At 41.8% G+C, this 20,669-nt stretch overlaps 1 pseudogene across 1 annotated transcript in view; it reads left to right on the top strand.

The window, feature by feature from the left end:
- Positions 1–20,669, top strand: part of LOC110501069 (ubiquitin carboxyl-terminal hydrolase 15-like) — a 54,346-nt pseudogene that overhangs the window by 8,267 nt on the left and 25,410 nt on the right. Inside the window, exons 2-8 of the transcript XR_016490434.1 lie at positions 343–451; positions 1,033–1,135; positions 5,232–5,304; positions 5,877–6,007; positions 8,151–8,277; positions 9,825–9,970; positions 18,476–18,600. The product of XR_016490434.1 is annotated as a ubiquitin carboxyl-terminal hydrolase 15-like (transcript). The remainder of the gene's footprint in view (positions 1–342; positions 452–1,032; positions 1,136–5,231; positions 5,305–5,876; positions 6,008–8,150; positions 8,278–9,824; positions 9,971–18,475; positions 18,601–20,669) is intronic.

The following is a 20,669-nucleotide window of genomic DNA, read 5'->3' as shown; positions in this document are numbered from 1 at the left end:
TCTTGAATTCTAGAATTGGAATTTCAGTAAATTTCCCAAATTACTAAATTGACGGAGTCACTTCAATGCTGTCACTGGGGTCTTCTTATTAACAGTTTGAGTCCTTCACCCCCACTGGGAGGTAGCCATTTTTGTACGTAAGGGATAGGCACCCTTCATGAAACAACATGACAGAGGATGTTTTCCCACCGTGTTTTTGTGGAAGCCGAGATAGACCTTAACAGTTGAGAAAGCCTTCCTCCTGTCCACGTAGAAGCATAACACCTTGGATACAGAGCATTGGTAAAGTATCTGTTTTTGGTCACACCACTTCTCAAAAACCCACCACTTATTTCCATACAGTATGTAGAAGGGGACCTAGCACTCTGGATCATCTCAATGACAAGAGGGAAGCCTGTCGCATCCAAATGTATCTTCGCATGGACCAGGCCCAGAGGGCCATTGTTTCCGGGTGAGGGTGTACATTTTTTTTTCTTAGGTCAGCATAACGGGAGATGACAAGGCTTTTTGTATTGCCTTGCCATCGCGGGACTACCAAGATGAGGCTGAGGGGAGGAAAAGCGTAAAGCAACGCCCTTGGCCAAGGGTGTGCAAGCTGTTCATCCCCAGAGGTGCGTCTCCTGCAGTGTGTGTGTTCTTGCAACAGGGTAGAGTGGATTACCTATGTCTTCCTTGAGAGCAAACACATTAAACTGAGTTGCTGCATAAAGGGAGGGGTTTTAGGAGCACAGATGTGCCTTTCTCCCATAGTGGTGGCCTTATGTGCCTGTCGAACTCTGTTGTCCAACCGAGAGGAGGCAGGCCAGAACCCAGAGTGAACTGTTGGCTGCCCCTCTCTGCCGCAGGGGGTGTACTCCTAGGTCGGGCGCCCCTTCTTCCATTAGGAGGGGTAGGCCGGTAGCCACAATTCCAGGGTAGAGAGAAGTTGAAGGCTTTGCACTTCTGCCACATGGAGGTGACAGCCGGCACAAACAGTTCCTTCGGCTCAAGAGAAGCGTAAAGGAAATCTTCTTCTTTCTCCCTTTCGGACAGGTTGAGTCACAAAGCTCATGGCACGGCTGCATCCTTGAAAGGCACTCCTGAAGGCTCGGAGGTTGGGGCCTGTGACAACACAGATCTCATCCCAAAGGTCTGGGTCAGGCTTGCAAATCGATTTGAGATTGCATCTCCAACGACATCAAATTGGCCTGGTAAACCAGTAGTAGAAACGTAACATTCAATGCCAGTACAGAAAGTGTTTAAGACACATAGACCTTTTGGTACATAGACGCAGAGAAGCAATGTTAACATAGCTAGCATTCGCTATGTGGGCTAGTTGCCTAGTTAGTTAGGCCAAAGGAAGCTAGCGCTATGTTGGTCTAGCGATGACCAAAAGTATGGCTCTCGGCCAATAAGCAATGTCTAGTCAACACCGATGAGAGATCAAACTAGTTATTCTACCCTTCCAAGTAGAAAAGCCTTGCGGTGAGCTAGCCAGGTTAGCGAAGCCTTGCAACAAAGCTAACTAAGTCGCCGCAGCTAGCCGTGTGACACTAGCTACAACTGGAGACGAAGGAAGAAAATCAGTGAAGCAAATTCTTACCCAACACAAAAGACGCGAGCTGATAACCCTCGGCGATGTAACCTTAAATGAAAATTATGTGGAAACATTTGATTCAACCAGTGTGTGCCCAGTGGTATGGTAAAGAAAATGAAGCTGTAACTTACAAATGAGATGAATAACCGTTTGTTAGAATATGGATCATTGTTAAACGATTATGTATTGTATCACCTTTGTCAATTTAACAAGATCTATCAACCGTTGGACTGATAGAAAACGTGTACATTATTTTAATGATTTAATTTTCTGTTTAACATGAATTCAAAAGACAGATTCATATTTATTTTGTACAATGTTTTGAAATACATTAAATGTGTAATATCTGTGGGACTCTGTGCTTTACATTATAGCCATTACCATATATATGATTAAATATTATCTGATGTTGGCTGTGTGAAGTATCTGCATTTCTGCACTTGAGCATCATCATGAAACAACTGCTTGCTACATCTACTTGCCTGTTTGTGTGTGTGACAAGAACTGAGTAACATGGTGTGACCTGCATGTTGCAAAACTGTAGATAACAGCCCAGCAGATACTTTGTCCTTGTGTTTGTATGTGACAATATTGAGCACATGGTATGACTTGCTGTATCTTACAAAGTTGTGGTTAATCAGGTATAGGGAGGGGTGGTCATCACGAGGTTTAACTGAGATGGAAAAATATTGAACAACACAATAGCAGGAACTGAGCAACTGTTATAACTAGGGGGTGATATCAGAACAGTGAGAATCTATACATCAACAGAGGGTGGACTCCAAGAAGCGTCAAGAGGCGGGGACCAGCCTGAGCGCCTGTGATAGGCTGAGCAAGTCTAAACCACGCTCAGCCTCTACTGTGATAGGCCAACAGACGGGTTGGAACTATGTCTATCACAGTATAAGAACAACTGTTTATGTACATCCTGTCAGTTCCCTGTGTGGTATTACAGTGAACCCGTATATACGAAAGTTGCATTTGCCATTTATTACTTAGCTAATAAAAGTACATAGTGACTCAGTGTTATAACTTGTTCTGATACCAGATTCGAATTTACACAACCCTAACATATTAGTGCATTGTATGCTATTATGATCTTTATGAGATCACTCTTCACTAGGGAAAGCTTTTACAATCACTTCACAGTATTGTTCTAGTCTATTCAAGTATTTTCCTGTTAATTCTTCTTGGACCAAGTACTATTCTATGGATATTATAAATCAGAGCAAGAATGATCTAGCAATATTCATGGGCATGCTGTGAACCACTAGAAGTCGCCTGTCCCCGCTATCTACTTGGCACAGTTCGGGTTGATGATTGGCTGAAAATGGCTGTTTTACGTGCGTGAATGACGTTTCTCTGTCCCACCATGCAGCGGGTGATGTCTAAGGAAAGATGGCGGAAGGAGGAGCGGCTGATATGGATACCCAGAGAGGAGAAGTCGCAGCACTGCTGAAAACACAGCTATGAAAGGGAGATACTTGGTAAGGGTGTGCAGGTTGACTGTCTGGGCTGTCAAAGTGCTAAACCAGCGGAGAGCGGTGTGACAGTTACCATTAGCAAGTCAGTCAGACCATTGGCTATCAAGTCTGCCAGCCAGTGGAATTCGCTACATTCCACAGTTTCTAGTGACCGAGTTATTTGCCAACATGGTATTGTCTAGATACATAGGTATGTATTTTTATTTTGATACATAGGTATGTTACCAACGTAGCTAGTAAAATACATTTATTTCCCCAATGGTTTTATGATTTTGCGATTACAGTCTGGCTAGCTTGAGTTCAAGTGATTTGCCCATGACGTGCGCTCATCTGGCTAATCAGGGAGGAGTCGTGAAAAGCACCTGTCTAAATTACCTAGCTTGCCAATGAGCTAACACTCTCAAACGTGCCAGTATCAAAAAGTTAACTGCTGACAATTGATGTTTCGTGACAATCAAGTGTCCCAGCTAACTCACTTTTGGCTAGCTCCCGCTGTTAGCAAGCATCTGTTTTATGATAATTGTAACATTCCTTACATTATTTAATAGGGATGCACCAATGGCGTTTTTGGCTAAACCGATATCCAAATATGATCCTTGCCCCAAAAAAACGTCAACGGATATTTAAAATTATCGGCCCTAATTAAGCATTCTAGTACAGTTAAATAGTTGACACAAACTGACAAAAGTTATTTTGTTGGCATTTACGTGTCCCAATTACCAGTAAAACATCATCAAAACGTATTTAATACACTTACTTGCTGTGCTGTTTTGTTGTTCAGTCTCAACCAGGATTTCATGATACATGTCAAGCAGTGAAGTTGCTGCTCTGTCTGTCCGTGGCCTCTTCCCCGGTTGTCACTGTCTGTTTCCATCTTGTCCAGCTGTATCTAACATTTCACGTAAACCTTGTTTATTGTCTGCATCGAAGTAGTGGTCCTTGTACCTAGCTTCGAGCATGGTGGCTACACCGTAAAGAGGCTGAGAGAATGCCACCGAATCGCTTATTCACAGCCCCCTGTAGAGTACTTTTACAAGTTTTAACCCCACGGTCAGTGTCAGCAGTTGAGCAGGTGTTTCAATGCCAAGACAAAGGGTATCGCGTCTGCTGCAGATGCAGTTTATTAGTTTATTTCTCAGTCAGTTCGAATGGAGCTTGTTTGTGTGTTCAAGTTTCAAATATGTTCTCAAATGCCATTGAAATGTCAGTAGCCTTATGAGAACCAACACATTCATGAGCATGCAATACAGCTTTCCTCAGTACGAAATCCTCGTCCACCCACTGTGCTGTCAGACTCAGCATGCTCACGGGGCTGACATTGCTGGTCCAAATGTCAGTCGTGAAGCTAATAGCAGTGACGCCCATAGCAAGTAGCTCAGGGATGTGCGTTTCAACAATACTGTGTAACTCCGGTAGGGCAACATCTGAAAAATAGCACCTACTTGGTAGTGTGTACCAGGGCTTGAGGTGAGGTGTTCGACCAGTCGGCGAAAGTCAACATCATTGACTACAGAGAATGGTTGATTGTCAAGGGCAATGAATTCCATTGTCTTGGCGTTAATGGATTTCGCCTTTGAGTTGTCTCGCTCAAATGTTCTTACTCTTTCAAATGACTGCTCGACTTGAACTTGTTTAGTTGTTGGAACTGTGCGCTTAGTATTTTTCTGCTTTTGTTTTATGTAGCGCTGTATTTTTCGTGGCGTCATTACTTAATCTACCTACGTTATATAGGTATGCACGTCAGTTTTGACATCAGTTTTGCACAATGGCGTTAAACTAGACATCGGGGCGTTGTTGACATTTTTAGCTAATTTCGCCCGATATGCTTACTGATATATCGTGCATCCCTATTGTTTAACGTTACTCCAAATTAATGTCAGTGAATGTTCTTTAACTAATCAAAACAGATAAGCTGCTGATAACCTCTCTCCACTTCTGCTCTCCTCTAACAAAGATACTTTTGTAACCTGAGGCCTGTACTTTGGAGCTTCACACTTATTTAAAAAAATAAAATAAAATACTTATCAGATACAATCTATCACCCCAAACGTATTAGATCTAATCTAGCGTCATCTCAGATCTAAATAATCAGTGCTCTCACTCTTTATACATAGGTACCTAGTGGACAGCCACTGGTTCAAACAGTGGAAGAAATATGTGGGCTTTGACAGCTGGGACAAATATCAGATGGGAGACCAGAATGTCTACCCTGGACCAGTGGAAAACTCGGGGCTCCTACAAGTGGTAAAATGCACCACACTCGGACCTCTTTGAAGCAATATTTGTCAATCTCTGGTGTGATTAGGGGAAATGGAGGCTTCATAACATGCTCTTTTACTCATCCCCAGTGTATCTGGATGAACCCACCACTGTTTTGCACAGTACAGGATGTTTAGAGTGAACAAGATGTACCTTAACTAATATATCAAACTAAAGGCTGTTATACATGCAATGTCTATAGGCTAAGTATGACAGAAAAAGTAGGTCTATAATTGACTCTGTAAACATCAATGAAAATGGACAAAGGTAGCCTGCCTCTGGTCTATAGAAAGCTGTCTGTTGCTTTGTTTTATTGTATGAGAAACTGCCATTATGAGTAGGCTAACACCATTGAAACTGTCCCAATTGAATGACCCCATTATAACCCCCCTTTAGTAAACCTTCTTTCACCACTAAACCTGGGTCATATTCATTATGGCAAACAAATAAAAATGAATGTCTGTTATTGGCCAGGTTTGGGTAGTCCTTCCATGTCAGTCCATTTTCTTCTGTTGGTTGCCTAACGAACATGACCCTGTTCTTTCTATCGTGAGTAGGTGGGGATGTTCTGGCCATCAAGGAGCACCTCATTGATGAGCTGGACTACATCCTGATCCCAACAGAAGGCTGGAATAAGCTAGTGAGCTGGTATGCACTAATGGAGGGACATGAGGCCATCTCACGCAAGGTAAGGATGGGTGACATTAGTGGCTAATTATGGCTGGTGTGGTCCAATATCTTGTTTTAAATGGTCAAATAAGTAAAATAATGTTCAGCAACTGTATGGGTGAAAGAGCTGATTGGGAACAGTGCACGTAGCCAGTGCCTCAGCGGTAATCAGATGAAAGAGAAGCTCCGTAAGATCACGGCTCAGGTACTTTATGTGAAGTGGTGAATAGTATGAGATAAAATATAATGGTCAGTACACACTTACATTTCTATGGTTGCTGTTAGGCCTGTTTGTTGATAACCTACTTGTAGCCGAAGAGCTTATTGTGGTGTGAGAGGAGTAATTGAGAAGTTTCACTGTGTCAAAATCTTGGATGTGTTCTATAGGGTTGGATTGATCAATACACTTCAACACAGGTCAGATTGGGACGATTGTGAAAAAGGAAAACTTTGATTTCTAGATTGATATTAAAGCCTACCCAGCTAGTAACTGAATCTCAAGCGTAAGATATGTCAATGTTTAGGCTGTCCCTCTCACGGTCTTCTTCAAGAGAAACACAGCTGGACTGGTCATGCGATTTTGATACAATTTAGCTACCGGTATTCCAAATATGCTAGCTATTATTTGTAATACATGCTGTATAAGGACTTAATTGGTTTTTAAACGTAAAGTGGACCCGAGCACAGATGCTTACTGATGGAATGTTGTCCTCAGAAGATCTGTTTTTATAAAGTGGAAGTAGGCTACATTAATATTATTTAGTTGTTTTTTTATTCAGTGTGCTTTGGGTTTAACTCTTGACAACTGACTACAAGTTAAGCCAGTAGCTCACATAAAGATTTGTTGTGCTAACATTTGTTCGGCCATTTCTAACTGCCAGCTGGGCCTACTGTACATCCATGAGCCCAGACATGGCTTTCCTCATCTTCAAATCTAGCCAGTCATGGCATCATGACTGCTGCAGTGCTTTCTCTTTATCCCCCCATCGATCCTCCCCTTTTTGCCATGTATGTTGCTGGGGGTATCGAATGGCCCTGTCCATTTCTATTTTCAGAGAGTGCTCTGGATGACTTAAACACCGCTACATGGAGCGAACTACGAGACACAACATGCAGGAGGTTTTCCTTTCTTTCTTACTTTTGGGGGTTCTTTTACCGTGCTGCCAGACGGTTGGAATTGATTTTCTGGGTTATCTTGCTGTTCCACTCAGGTTCTCTGTGTTGAGGCTATCACCTGGGGAGTGATTCTAGTGTCCTTGTTTTTTTTAAATGGAGGAATGCTGACTGAGGTCAAACTGAGAATCAGTCTTTTTAAGAGTGAGGGGAGAGATGTCCTAGCCTAAGCAGAAAGGAGTGGGTGGGGTATATCTGGTCTCGTTGGTTCTTAGCCTAGCTGTTTTAGAACTTTGTAACAGTTCTGTCAGTTTGTTTCCCGTGAGACTTGCAACTTGCCTTTTATCTCTGTGTTATGTGGAACACATGGCTGGGCATTCATTTTATAAGGAGGGCAGTGGGTCGTGTCTGGTAGTGGGTGAATCTGACCTATGCCTATAGCTGACCCATGCCATTTCCTGGGGCAAGGGCAGGTCTGTACCCTACGGTGTGGTGTAGGGCCAACCACCAGCGGAGTTGCTGTGTGAAATGAATAGGAATGGACCCTTCAGCTGTCTCTACGCTCTGGGGCTATATTAAGAGTCTCTGTGACTCGCTCCTATTAAGGGAGTTAGAAAGTGTAGCTTTTAGTTTATACACTTACAATGCTTTCGGTGTATAGATAGGCCTATTAACTGGGTAGCCAAATTCTTAGTTTGTTGATTTGTCCCAAATAATGAGCTTGACTAATCTAATGCCAAATGCTGTTCTTTATTTCTTCTTTCCTTGGTGATGTTGGTGAATGCTTCTCTGTTCAATGTTGAATGTTAGCACGTTTTAATCAATCAGCAATGCATATCTTGCCCGTATTGGAACAATGTCATGAGTTTAATGAATCATTCATATGCCATGTACAGCAAATGCTTTGAACAAAATGTCATCTGTCATGTAAGACAACTTTAACATTGTCAAGTGTTTAATTTGCGAAACAAACATTTTGTTAATATTTGAGTTTTTTTTTTTGTGCCATCTGCCATGATGTAAGACACTCTATCAACATATTTTGACAGGTGGTAGAACAGGGTATGTTTGTGAAGCACTGCAAGGTGGAGGTGTACCTCACAGAACTGAAGCTGTGTGAAGACGGCAACATAGACAACGTGGTCACCAGACGCTTCAGCAAAGCAGACACGATAGGTAGGAAGACACTTTTCTTCTCCCTGACAGAATGAATGGAGCAGTTTATCTTTTTTTTTTATTTTGAAGAAACTCTGGTCTCTCTTCCTCATGTACAATTTCCACCTGATTTCTGCCTGCCATTATAATGTAACAGTATGCCATTTAGCCTACATGTTTATCTATAGCGACTTATAGTCATGCGTGCACGTATCGGTATGCCTAGTCCTGGGAATAGAACCCATGCTCTACCAACTGAGCTATAGAGTACCATTATATTAATTGTACAGTCAACCTGACAAAAGTAGCAACTGGCTACTTCTCCCAGCCAGAGAATGAATTAATAAATAATTCCCGTCCATTAGCCACCAGTCATAGTGATTGTACAGGAGCACTTCACCTCTACATGACAGAGAATTAATTAGTAATATATTTGTTTTGAAATGCACAGAAGCTCTCCTTTGTTCCTCTTTGGCTCAATTCCACAAATGTTTAACCTGACATTAGGATTGTATATTTATAACCTGATGTGTTCTGTATTTCTTATTTTGACTTGTTGATTGTATACTCTGGTTTACTGTGCCCCATTGCTCTTACTTATTTGACTGATAATGCTAACATCTTTTGTTCAATTTATGCAAATCGGATGCATTGCCATGCCTTTTAATGGTCAATTTAAACAGTGAAATCACAGGGGAAGGTCACTGATAACTCTGTTCTGTGTTTGTCAACTTCTTATGTAAAATAACTATGCTTTTGGCTACTGCAAAATTATGCGCTCCCACAAGAACTGCCAAAACTCTATTCTCTAAAGCGCGCACACACACAAGTAATCAACAATTACATGAGCAGGGAGTTTTACTATAAAGTAATTCATTCATCTGCTGCCTATTTATCAGAGCATGAGATTTATACACTCAATTATTCTCTGCCTTAAGTATGCAGGTGCATGAGTGTAGTTTTGTCAGTTTGTCATCTACACTGAGCATACAAAACATTAAGAATACCTGCTCTTTCCATGACAGACTGACCAGGTGAATCCAAATGAAAGCTATGATCCCTTATTGATGTCAACTGTTAAATTCTCTTCAATCAGAGTAGATGAGGGGGAGGATACCGGTTACAGAAGGAGTTTTAAACCTCGAGACAATTGAGACATTGATTGTGTATGTATGCCATTCACAGGGTGAATGGGCAAGACAAAAGATTAAAGTGCCTTTGAACAGGATATGGTAGTAGGTGCCAGGTGCACCGGTTCGTGTCAGGAACTGCAACGCTGCTGAATTTTTCACACAAGTTTCCTGTGTATAAAGAATGGTCAACCACCAAAAGGACACACAGCCAACTTGACACAACTGTGGGAGGTATTGGTGTCAACATGGGCCAGCATGTAAAACGCTTTCGACACCATGTAGATTCCATGCCCTGACAAATTGAGGCAGTTCTGAGGGCAAAAAGAGGGTAACTCATATCTCAATAATATGGTGTTCATAATTTTTTTAATAATCAATGTATGTGCCACATGTTGCTTATTTGTTACCTTTGTCCTATAACCTCCTGTGATGCAGACACCATTGAGAAGGAGATGCGAAAACTGTTCAGTATCCCAGACCAGAAAGAGACCAGGTTGTGGAACAAGTACATGAGCAACACGTTCGAGCCACTGAACAAACCGGACAGCACTATACAGGACGCAGGACTCTACCAAGGACAGGTATGAAATAACCCTTGGATACCAGGCTATTTCTACCTTAATGTCTCTATTTCCTGTCCTGTCATCGCAGCAGTTATATAGGGTCTAGATTATTCCAGACCATGCAAACTGACAAGGAAATTATCTGCTCTTGTTTACGAGGAATGGTGCCGGAGGGAATAGCTGCTGTTTTACTGGCTGCTAACCAATTGTGCTAGTTTTTTATTAAATTTTTTTCACTTTGGTTCTAACTTATTTTGTACATAATCATAAGTCTTATGGCCGAAAAGCGCTTCTGGATATCAGAACAGCAAATACTCACCTCGTACTGGATGTAGATTTTTTTCTTTAATGAGTCGCACCTGAAGGATATAATGTTGCTCTCAGACGAGGCCCAAATGCTTAAATGCTTAAATGTGCCATCACTGGATGAGCTCTGTTTGAGACGATCCTACCAACGGACATTAACTGTAATATCTTATGTTTCACCAAGTCGTGGTTGAACAACACGGATAATATACAGTTGGCAGGGTTTTCCGTGCATCGGCAAGTCAAAACAGCTACGTCCAGTAAGGGGTGGGTGTATTTGTCAATAAACGCTGGTTCGCGATGTCTGATATAAAGTTAGTCTGGAGGTATTGCTCGAGCTATAGACCACACTATCTACCAAGAGTTTATCAATATTTTTCGGAGCCGTCTATTTACCGACACAAACAAAGCTTCTCCTAGTGGTTGGGGATTTTAATGCATGCAAACTTAAATCCGTTTGACTTCATTTATACCAGAGGGGGGGAAAAAACTAGATCACCTTTACTCCACACAGACATACATCCTCAAAGTTCTACAGCTGCACCCTCGAGAACATCCTGATCGGTTGCATCACTGCCTGGTATGGCAACTGCTTGGCATCTGTCCGTAAGGCGCTACAGAGGGTAGTGTGTACAACCCAGTACATCATGGGGCCAAGCTTCCTGACATCCAGGACTTATACACTAGGCGGTGTCAGAGGAAGGCCCAAAAAATTGTCAGACTCCGTTCATTGACTGTTCTTTCTGCTACCACATGGCAAGTGGTACCGGAGCGCCCAGTCTAGGTTCAAAAGTCTCCTTAGCCATAAGACTGCTGAACAAATAATAAAATTACCACCTTTACTATATGCATTGATACCCCCTTGTTTTTACAATGCTGCTACTTGCTGTTTTACTATCTATGTATAGTCACTTCACCCCTACCTACATGTACAAATTACCTTGACAAACATGTACCCCCGCACATTGACTCATTGTTATTTTATTTTTTATTCTATTTTTTTAACTGCGTTAAGGGCTTGAAAGTAAGCATTTCACGCTAAGGTCAACACCTGTTGTATTCTGCGTATGTGACAAAATTAGATTTCATTATAGTCTATAAGTAGGTTCTGTAGTTTTTCCTGGTCAGGTGAGTTCACATGCTTGGTGAAAGGACTGTAATAATAATGTAAGTCAGTCTTCAGGTGTGAAGCCTAGTATTAATTGTAATTTGTTTGTCCATTTAACAAGCTCAAATTTCAGCTTCATGGTTTTGTACATATTGAACAAAAATATATACACAACAATTTAAATTATTTTACAGAGTTACTGTTCGTATGAGGAAATCCGTCATTTTGAAAAATTCATTTGGGCCTAATCTATGGATTTCACATGACTGGGAAAACAGCAATGCATCTTTTGGTCACAGATTCCTTCAAAGAAATGGGCCTCAGGATCTCACCATGGTACTTCTGTGCATTCAAATTGCCATCATTGAAATGCAGTTGTTCATTGTCCATAATGTATTTCTGCCACCGTGGGGCGCTCTGTTTACAATGTTGACATCAGCAAACTGCTCGCCCACACGTCGCCGTACACCTGGTCTGCGGTTGTGATGCTGGTTGGACGTATGGCCAAATTCTCTAAAACAACATTGGAGGCAGTTTATGGTAGAGAAATTAACCTTAAATTCTCTGGTGGACATTCCAGCAGTAAGCATGGCAAAACTACACTTAAAAAAAAAACTTGTTGTTTATGGTCCCCAGCACAAGGTGCACCTGTGTAATGATCATACTGTTAAATCAGCTTCTTGATATGCCACACCTGTCAGATGGATGGATTATCTTGGCAAAGGAGAAATGCTCACTGACAGGGATGTAAACAATTTTGTGCACAAAATTTGATTTGTTTCTTGTGTGAATTTTTGCTACTTTTATTTCAGCTCATGAAACATGGGACCAACTTTACATTGTTTTTGTTCAGTTTAGTATCCACTGTAATTCTAATAAAGTACCTAAATATAGCCTACACATCTTAAGTGTCTGGCTCCAAAGAACATTGGCATCCGCAAGTGTCCTGCCCCCCCACCTGGGGGAGTTTACCAGAAGTAGCCTGGGCCTAAACATACATTTCCAAGCAGGGATTAATCTAGACAATGGGTCACTGTAGTGGGCATTCCGCTCAATGGCAACAGCTGTTCTAGAAGATTAACAGGGATGTGTCCCAAATGGCACCCTATTCCCTACATTGTGCACGCAGGACTAAAAATGAATGTCATTGGTAGTACTTACTGGTAGCTCCTTAAAGTTCAGAGCAAAATATAAAATCAAAGACCTATTTTTGAAGCACACCTATTGACATGCGTTACATTACATTTTACAGTCACTTTAAGAGCCTCAAGTTTGAGTGATGACATGCATGAGATCAGTCCTTCATTAATTGCTATGATCATTTATCTTCAATATAAGCTATCCCTTTTCCTTTTTTCTGTGCCCCCAAATGTTTAATATATACTGGTAAAGTAACCAGGTTGTCCCGTGACTGAACAAGGTGTTAGCAAATAATGTGAGTAGTTTTGGAACCACCACAACATAGTTCATAAACTAACTTGATGAAGAAGAAAAAATCTACCAGCCAATACATTTATTTGGCATAACACCAAAAACAATTATCGGCTTTGTTTATCCAGGTTTTGGATTTCCCCTATTTTTTTATTTTATTTTACTTTTTGTAAATCTCTTTCGATCACACTTAATAGAACATCCAATTTTGTTGTTTTTCCCACAACAATGCTCAAATAACATCATTTTGCGATCTGGGAAAGACAGTAAAACATATGTTTGCGTGTAGTTGGCATTTTAATTTCAATGTCAAGAGACTGGTGGTGTTTCTGCATGGCAAAAGTAGAGTTTGAAACAAAATACCACCCGATAGATACAAATCATTTTGCCAGGTTAACTTTGCTGTTAATATTTCATTTGGAAAGTTTAATGAGAGAGCCTTTATAATTGAATGTTTCGGCATCGCTAACTGGCACAGTGGTAGGCCCAGGCATTCCCATGCAGTTATGTCTTGAGAAAGTTGCAAGAAATACATTCATATTTCACCTTTATTTAACCAAGTAGGCCAGTTGAGAACAAGTTCTCATTTACAACTGCGACCTGGCCAAGATAAAGCAAAGCAGTGCAACAAAAACAACAGTTGCACATGAACAAACGTACAGTCAATGACACAAAAGAAAAATAGAAAAATATATGTACAGCGTGTGCAAATGTAGGGAGGTAGCCAATAAATAGGCCATAGAGGTGAAAATAATTACAATTTAGTATTAATACTGGAGTGATGTGCAAGTAGAGATACTGGGGTGCAAGAGGGTAAATAATATGGGGATAAGGTAGTGGGGTGTGTTATTTACAGATAAGCTGCTCTGACAGCTGATGCTTAAAGTTAGAGCGGGAGATAAGGCTTCAGATTTTTGCAATTCGTTCCAGTCATTGGCAGCAGAGAACTGGAAGGAAAGGCGGCCAAAGCAAGTGTTGGCTTTGGGGATGACCAGTGCAATATACTTGCTGGTGCTATGGTGACCAGTGAGCTGAGATAAGACGTGGCTTTACCTAGCAAAGATGTATAGATGACCTGGAGCTAGTGGGTTTGGCTAAGGATATGTTGTGAGGGCCAGCCAACGAGAGGATACAGGTCGCAGTGGTGGGTAGTATATGGGGCTTTGGTGATCAAAAGGATGACGCTGTGATAGACTACGTCCAGTTTGCTGAGTAGTGTTGGGGGCTATTTTGTAAATTACACCGTCGAGGATCGTTGGGATAGTCTGTTTTACGAGGGTATGTTTGGCAGCATGAGTGAAGGAGGCTTCGTTGCAAAATAGGAAGCCGATTCTAGATTTTACTTTGGATTGGAGATGCTTAATGTGAGTCTGGAAGGAGAGTTTACAGTCTAACCAGACACCTAGGTAGTTGTCCACATATTCTAGGTCAGAACCGTCCAGAGTAGTGATGCTAGTCAGGCGGGAGGGTGCGGGCAGCAATCGGTTGAAGAGCATGTACTTAGTTTTACTAACATTTGAAAAGAGTTGGAGGCCACGGAAGGAGAGTTGTATGGCGATGAAGCTCTATTGGAGGTTAGTTAACAGTGTCCAAATAAGGGCCAGAAGTATACAGAATGGTTTTGTTTGGGTAGAGGTGGATCAGAGAATCACCAGCAGCAAGAGCGACATCATTGATGTTTACAGAGAAATTAGTCGGCCTGGGAATTGAACCCTTGGCACCCCCATAGACTTCCAGAGGTCCGGACAACAGGCCCTCCAATTTGACACACTGAACTCTATCTGAGAAGTATAGAAGTCTATAACAGTTTGGGTCTAAAGTGTCTCCCCCTTTTGAAGAGGGTGATGACCGCGGCAGCTTTCCAATCTTTGGGGATCTCAGACGATACGAAAGAGTAGATGAATAGGCTAGTGATAGGGGTTGCAACAATTTCGGCGGATAATTTCCATATTGTCTAGCCCAGCTGATTTGTAGGGGTCCAGATTTTGCAGTTCTTTCAGAACATCAGCTGTCTAGATTTGGGTGAAGGAGAAGCGGGTGGGGGGGGGTTTGGACAGGTGGCTGCAGGGTGGTGCTGAGATGTTGGCCGGGGTAGCCAGGTGGAAAGCATGGCCAGCCATGGAAAAATACTTATTATCGTAGATTTATCGGGTTGGCAATGTTTCCTATCCTAAGTGTAGTGGGCAGCTGGGAGGAGGTGCTCCTATTCTCCATGGGCTTTACAGTGTCCCAAAACGTTTTGGAATTAGTGCTACAGGAAGCAAATTTCTGTTTGAAAAAGCTAGCCTTAGCGTTCCTAACTGACTGAGTATATTGGTTCCTGACTTCCCTGAATAATTGCATATCGCGGTGGCTATTCGATGCTAATGCAGAACGCCACAGGATGTTTTTGTGGTGGTCAAGGGCAGTCAAGTCTGGGGTGAACCAAGTTCTACAATTTTTTTGAATGGGGCATATTTATTTAAGATGGTGAGGAACGCGCTTTTAATGAGCAACCAGGCTTCCTCTACTGACGGAATGAGGTCAATATCCTTCCAGGATCCCCGGACCAGGTCGATTTAGAAAGGCCTGCTCGCTGAAGTGTTTTAGGGAGCGTTTGACAGTGATGAGGGGTGGTCTTTTGACCGCAGGCCCATTACCCACGCAGGGAATGAGGCAGTGATTGTTGATCCTGGTTGAAGACAGCAGAGGTGTATTTAGAGGGCAAGTTGGTCAGGATGATATCTATGAGGGTGCCCATGGTTACGGATTTAGGGTTGTACCTGGTAGGTTCCTTGATAATTTGTGTGAGATTGAGGGCATCTAGCTTAGATTGTAGGATGACCGGGGTGTTAAGCATGTCCCAGTTTAAGTCACCTAACAGTACGAACTCTGAAGATGGATGGGGGGGCGATCCATTCACAAATGGTGTCCAGGGCACAGCTGTGGGCTGAGGGGGGTCTACGGTGAGAAACTTGTTTCTGGAAAGGTGGATTTTTAGAAGTAGAAGCCTGAATTGTTTGGGCACAGACCTGGATAGTATGACAGAACTCTGCAGGCAGTCTCTGCAGTGGATTGCAACTCCTCCCACTTTGGCAGTTTTATCTTGTTGGAAAATGTTATAGTTAGTGATGGAAATTTCAGGATTAAAGCCAGGATTCAAACACGGCTAGAACATCCAGGTTAGCGGAGTGCGCTAAAGCAGTGAATAAAACAAACTTAGGGATGAGGCTTCTAATGTTAACCTGTTTAGGAATCTTGCCAACAGCCAATGAAACTGCAGGGTGCCAAATACAAATCAACAGAAATCTCATTGATCAAATTTCTCAAACATACAAGTATTAGGCACCATTTCAAAGATAAAATTCTCGTTAATCCAGCCACAGTGCCTGATTACAAAAAAAAAATATATAATAATAATAATTCTTTACAGCGAAAGCTCCACAAAAGATTGTTAGGTCACCACCAACTCACAGAAAAACCCAGCCATTTTTCCAGACAAAAAGAGGAGTCACAAAAAGCGCAAATAGAGATAAAATTGATCTTCATCAGATGACACTCATAGGACTTTATGTTACACAATACATGTATGTTTTGTTCGGTAAACTTAATATTTATATCCCAAAATCTTATTTTACATTGGCATGTTATGTTCAGTAGTTCCAAAACATTCAATGATATTGCAGAGAGCCACATGAATTCACAGAAATACTAATTATAAATGTTGATGAAAATTCAAGTGTTATGCATGGAACTTAAGATGCACTTCTCCTTAACTTGTTGAATCTAGGGGTCTTAATTTTGCACGCCCAATTTTTCAGTTTTTGATTTGTTAAAAAAGTTTGAAATATCCAATAAATGATTGTGTCCCACTTGTTGTTGATTCTTCACAAAAAAATACAGTTTTATATCTTTATGTTTGAAGCCTGAAATGTGGCAAAAGGTCGCAAAGTTCAAGGGGGCCGAATACTTTCGCAAGGCACTGTACAAGACCACTGATAATCTCCCTCGATCTGGGGCTCCACGCAAGATCTCACCCCATGGGGTCAAAATGATCACAAGAACGGTGTGCAAAAATCCCAGAACCACACGGGGGGGACCTTGTGAATGACCTGTAGAGAGCTGGGACCAAAGTAACAAAGCCTACCATCAGTAACACACTACGCCGCCAGGGACTCAAATCCTGCAGTGCCAGACGTGTCCCCCTGCTTAAGCCAGTACATGTCCAGGCCCATCTGAAGTTTGCTAGAGAGCATTTGGATGATCCAGAAGAAGATTGGGAGAATGTCATATGAAACCAAAATATAACTTTTTGGTAAAAACTCAACTCGTTGTGTTTGGAGGACAAAGAATGCTGAGTTGCATCCAAAGAACACCATACCTACTGTGAAGCATGTGGGTGGAAAAATCATGCTTTGGGGCTGTTTTTCTGCAAAGGGACCAGGACGACTGATCCGTGTAAAGGAAAGAATGAATGGGGCCATGTATCGTGAGATTTGGAGTGAAAACCTCCTTCCATCAGCAAGTGCATTGAAGATGAAACGTGGCTGGGTCTTTCAGCATGACAATGATCCCAAACACACTGCCCGGGCAACGAAGGAGTGGCTTCGTAAGAAGCATTTCAAGGTCCTGGAGTGGCCTAGCCAGTCTCCAGATCTCAACCCCATAGAGCATCTTTGGAGGGTTGAAAGTCTGTGTTGCCCAGCAACAGCCCCAAAACATCATTGCTCTAGAGGAGATCTGCATGGAGGAATGGGCCAAAAAACCAGCAACAGTGTGTGAAAACCTTGTGAAGACTTACAGAAAACATTTGACCTCTGTCATTGCCAACAAAGGGTATATAACAAAGTATTGAGAAACTTTTGTTATTGACCAAATACTTATTGTCCACCATAATTTGCAAATAAGTTCATTAAAAATCCTACAATGTGATTTTCTGGATTTTCTTTTCTCATTTTGTCTGTCATAGTTGAAGTGTACCTATGATGAAAAGTACAGGCCTCATCTTTTTAAGTGGGAGAACTTGCACAATTGGTGGCTGACTAAATACTTTTTTGCCCCACTGTATATGAATACCTAATTGCATATTAAAGTAGCTGTCTATTTGGACAAGATGCATTCTGCAGCCTCAGCAGGAATTCTCTGCTGTCAGGCCCCCTCTGTCACCCCCGCTGCTATTTTTCCTCTTTTCTCTCCATGGAGAGCTCAAGAGAAAAGAGGAAAAATAGCAGCGGGGGTGACAGAGGGGCCTGACAGCAGAGAATTCCTGCTGAGGCTGCAGAATGCATCTTGTCCAAATAGACAGCTACTTTAATATGCAATTAGGTATTCATGTACATCCCCTTTCTTTCCTTTACCCATCTCTCTCTCCTGTACCCCCTTCCTCTCACCCTACATCTCTTTCTCCTGTACCACTCTCTCTACTCCCTCTATTTTGCCTCTCCTTTGCTCTTGTCTCCCCTCTCCCTTTCCCGCTTTCTCTGTCTATGTACCTCTACTTCCTGAATCGTATTCTTGCACATCGCTGCTGCTATAAATAGGCTATCCTGTGGTAGCAGCAGTACAGAGCACACGTCAGGGCAGGAGCAGGGTGATGCTAGGGGACAGGGCAGGGGATGGCACTGCATAACTTCAACTGTGACTGCGGGAAGAGGCTTCTCGTTAGCTCTGTTTGACTGTGTTGCGCTCGGAATGGGAAGGTCCTCGCTTACTGTTCCCTCTCCTGCATATCTGAACTGGGACTGAGATCTGGGACCAAGGCCTGCGCAAGGAGTGAGCTGAGCTACAACTGGGCTAGACCTGGACTCTGGTTAAAGCGTTTGAGGTGAGATGCTGCTGGTGGTGGCTGAGACCTATATGGATTTTGATGAACGATGGTTGTTGAAAGCCTGGGCAGAGGATAAGTTAAGGCAATGGCAAATATTTGTGGAGCAGTAACTGTATGAGCTGTCTTACCGTAGTGAGCTAGGTTACAGGCCAAATCAATCTACTTCCTTAGCACTATGGCAGGCTGTTGGTGATCACGCTAAATTCTGGAAAACAGATAATTCACCGAAGCCGGGTAATTCCTCCTACTTCCCTGCCTAAGCAGTTTTCTGCATCATTACTGAAAAAGTTACGACTTATGATGCTATTAATCAGCATTTAACTCTGCTGGTATCCTATTTGAAAGAAATGTTTATCATACTGTTCTTGGCCAGTCAGTTGACTCGATGGATAATCAGTCACCCTTACGTGACTTGGTAGTCTCGGTTTTTATTTTTGGCAACTCACAGAAACCGATTGTTATTGCTGCCTTATTAGCAATTGACACCAAGAAGTCCATTAGCAGCTGACAATGTGGACCCGTCTTTGCTTAAGTATGCAGCGCCTCTCTCATTGCGTGAGAGTGTGGACAGCAGCTTTGTTTTTACTACTCCATAAGGGTGGGGATAGTAGTGATCTTTAATTATCAACCCATTTCCAGCCTCCCCTGTCTTTCAAAAATTCTAGGATCAGTGGTCCACAAACAGCTGTTATTTTCTGTAAATTGTTTTCTTAATATTAATCAATCGGATTCAGACCTAAACATAGCACCACTATGGCTACCATGCTGGTTGTAAATTATATTACAAATGCCTTAAAGAATTGTTGCCATGTCTGTTGAATAAGCTGTCCTCGATAGGGTACTGATGCTTGCCGATGGTTTCATTATCTCAATGACAACTCAGGCCAACAAATCGGAGTTCCTTGACGTAAAGGATGTTTTACAATCTACAGTGTATATAAATAAATAAAATTGGTAATACTTAAAAAAATATATACATTTATTTAGATGCAGATAGTGATCAGCTTTAATATTGCAGACAGAGTTTTATCAATGAGTGTTTGCATAATTTCCAAGCGCCCATATTAAAAAACAAAATGTTTCCTTCATTTATTGTCCCCTAACCCTACCACCCCTCCCATAATTGGAGTAAACTAATGGACAACAATACTTCAATATATACATTGGTTATTCCTTTAAACGTTAAGAGCTTATGCTGCGACCGTTAGTGGTAGATGTGGTTGGATTCTGTCATTGCACTACACTATAACAAGGGGGAGTTAGAATACTGATCGATCGGTAGTCTAATCTGGCATTTAATGGAGGCGTTTTCAGTCGAGTCTCCTCTGGCACGAGTCCTGCATCAGGCAACAACAAAAAAACTGTCATTGGTCCTGGAGTTAAGAGAGAATTTGGGAATATATTGGGGGAATATGTTGGGGGAATTTCACTTGATGTGTGGACTGACGATTTTGGAAAAAATAGGCACGGTGGGCTTTTGGTTTCTCTTTTTCTAAAATCAGGGGGTAAAAAAAGTAAGGAACTTGTCTGTAGGCCCTGCATTAAAGACCAAAAATTGCGTAAAGAAAATTAAATAGATTGCAAAATAGTTGGGAATAGATTTCCGATGTGCCAATTCCATGGTTTATGAATTGACACGCAATTTTTCTGTTTATTATAACCTACTGCAGGCCTAAAACCTATGGGTTTCATCTTCTGAATGAATTATTTATATTGAAGATAGAAGCCGTCTCTTAATGATTTCCGAGAACATCAGCTGATATCTCAAAGTGCTGTACAGAAACCCAGCCTAAAACCCCAAACAGCAAGCAATGCAGGTGTAGAAGCACGGTGGCTAGGAAAAACTCCCTAGAAAGGTTTAAACCTAGGAAGAAACCTAGAGGAACCAGTCTATGTGGGGTGGCCAGTCCTCTTCTGGCTGTGCCGGGTGGAGATTATAACAGAACATGGCTAAGATGTTCAAATGTTCAGAAATGACCAGCATGGTCAAATAATAATAATAATAATAATAATAATAATAATAATAATAATAATAATAATAATAATAATAATAATAATAATAATAA

The sequence above is a fragment of the Oncorhynchus mykiss genome, chromosome 21 (genome assembly GCF_057628025.1).
Source record: "Oncorhynchus mykiss isolate SJ-2025 chromosome 21, ASM5762802v1, whole genome shotgun sequence".
In the NCBI taxonomy this organism is placed as follows: domain Eukaryota; kingdom Metazoa; phylum Chordata; class Actinopteri; order Salmoniformes; family Salmonidae; genus Oncorhynchus; species Oncorhynchus mykiss.
The sequence above is the reverse complement of the archived record's forward strand: the minus strand, read 5'-3'. Positions and strand labels throughout refer to the sequence as shown.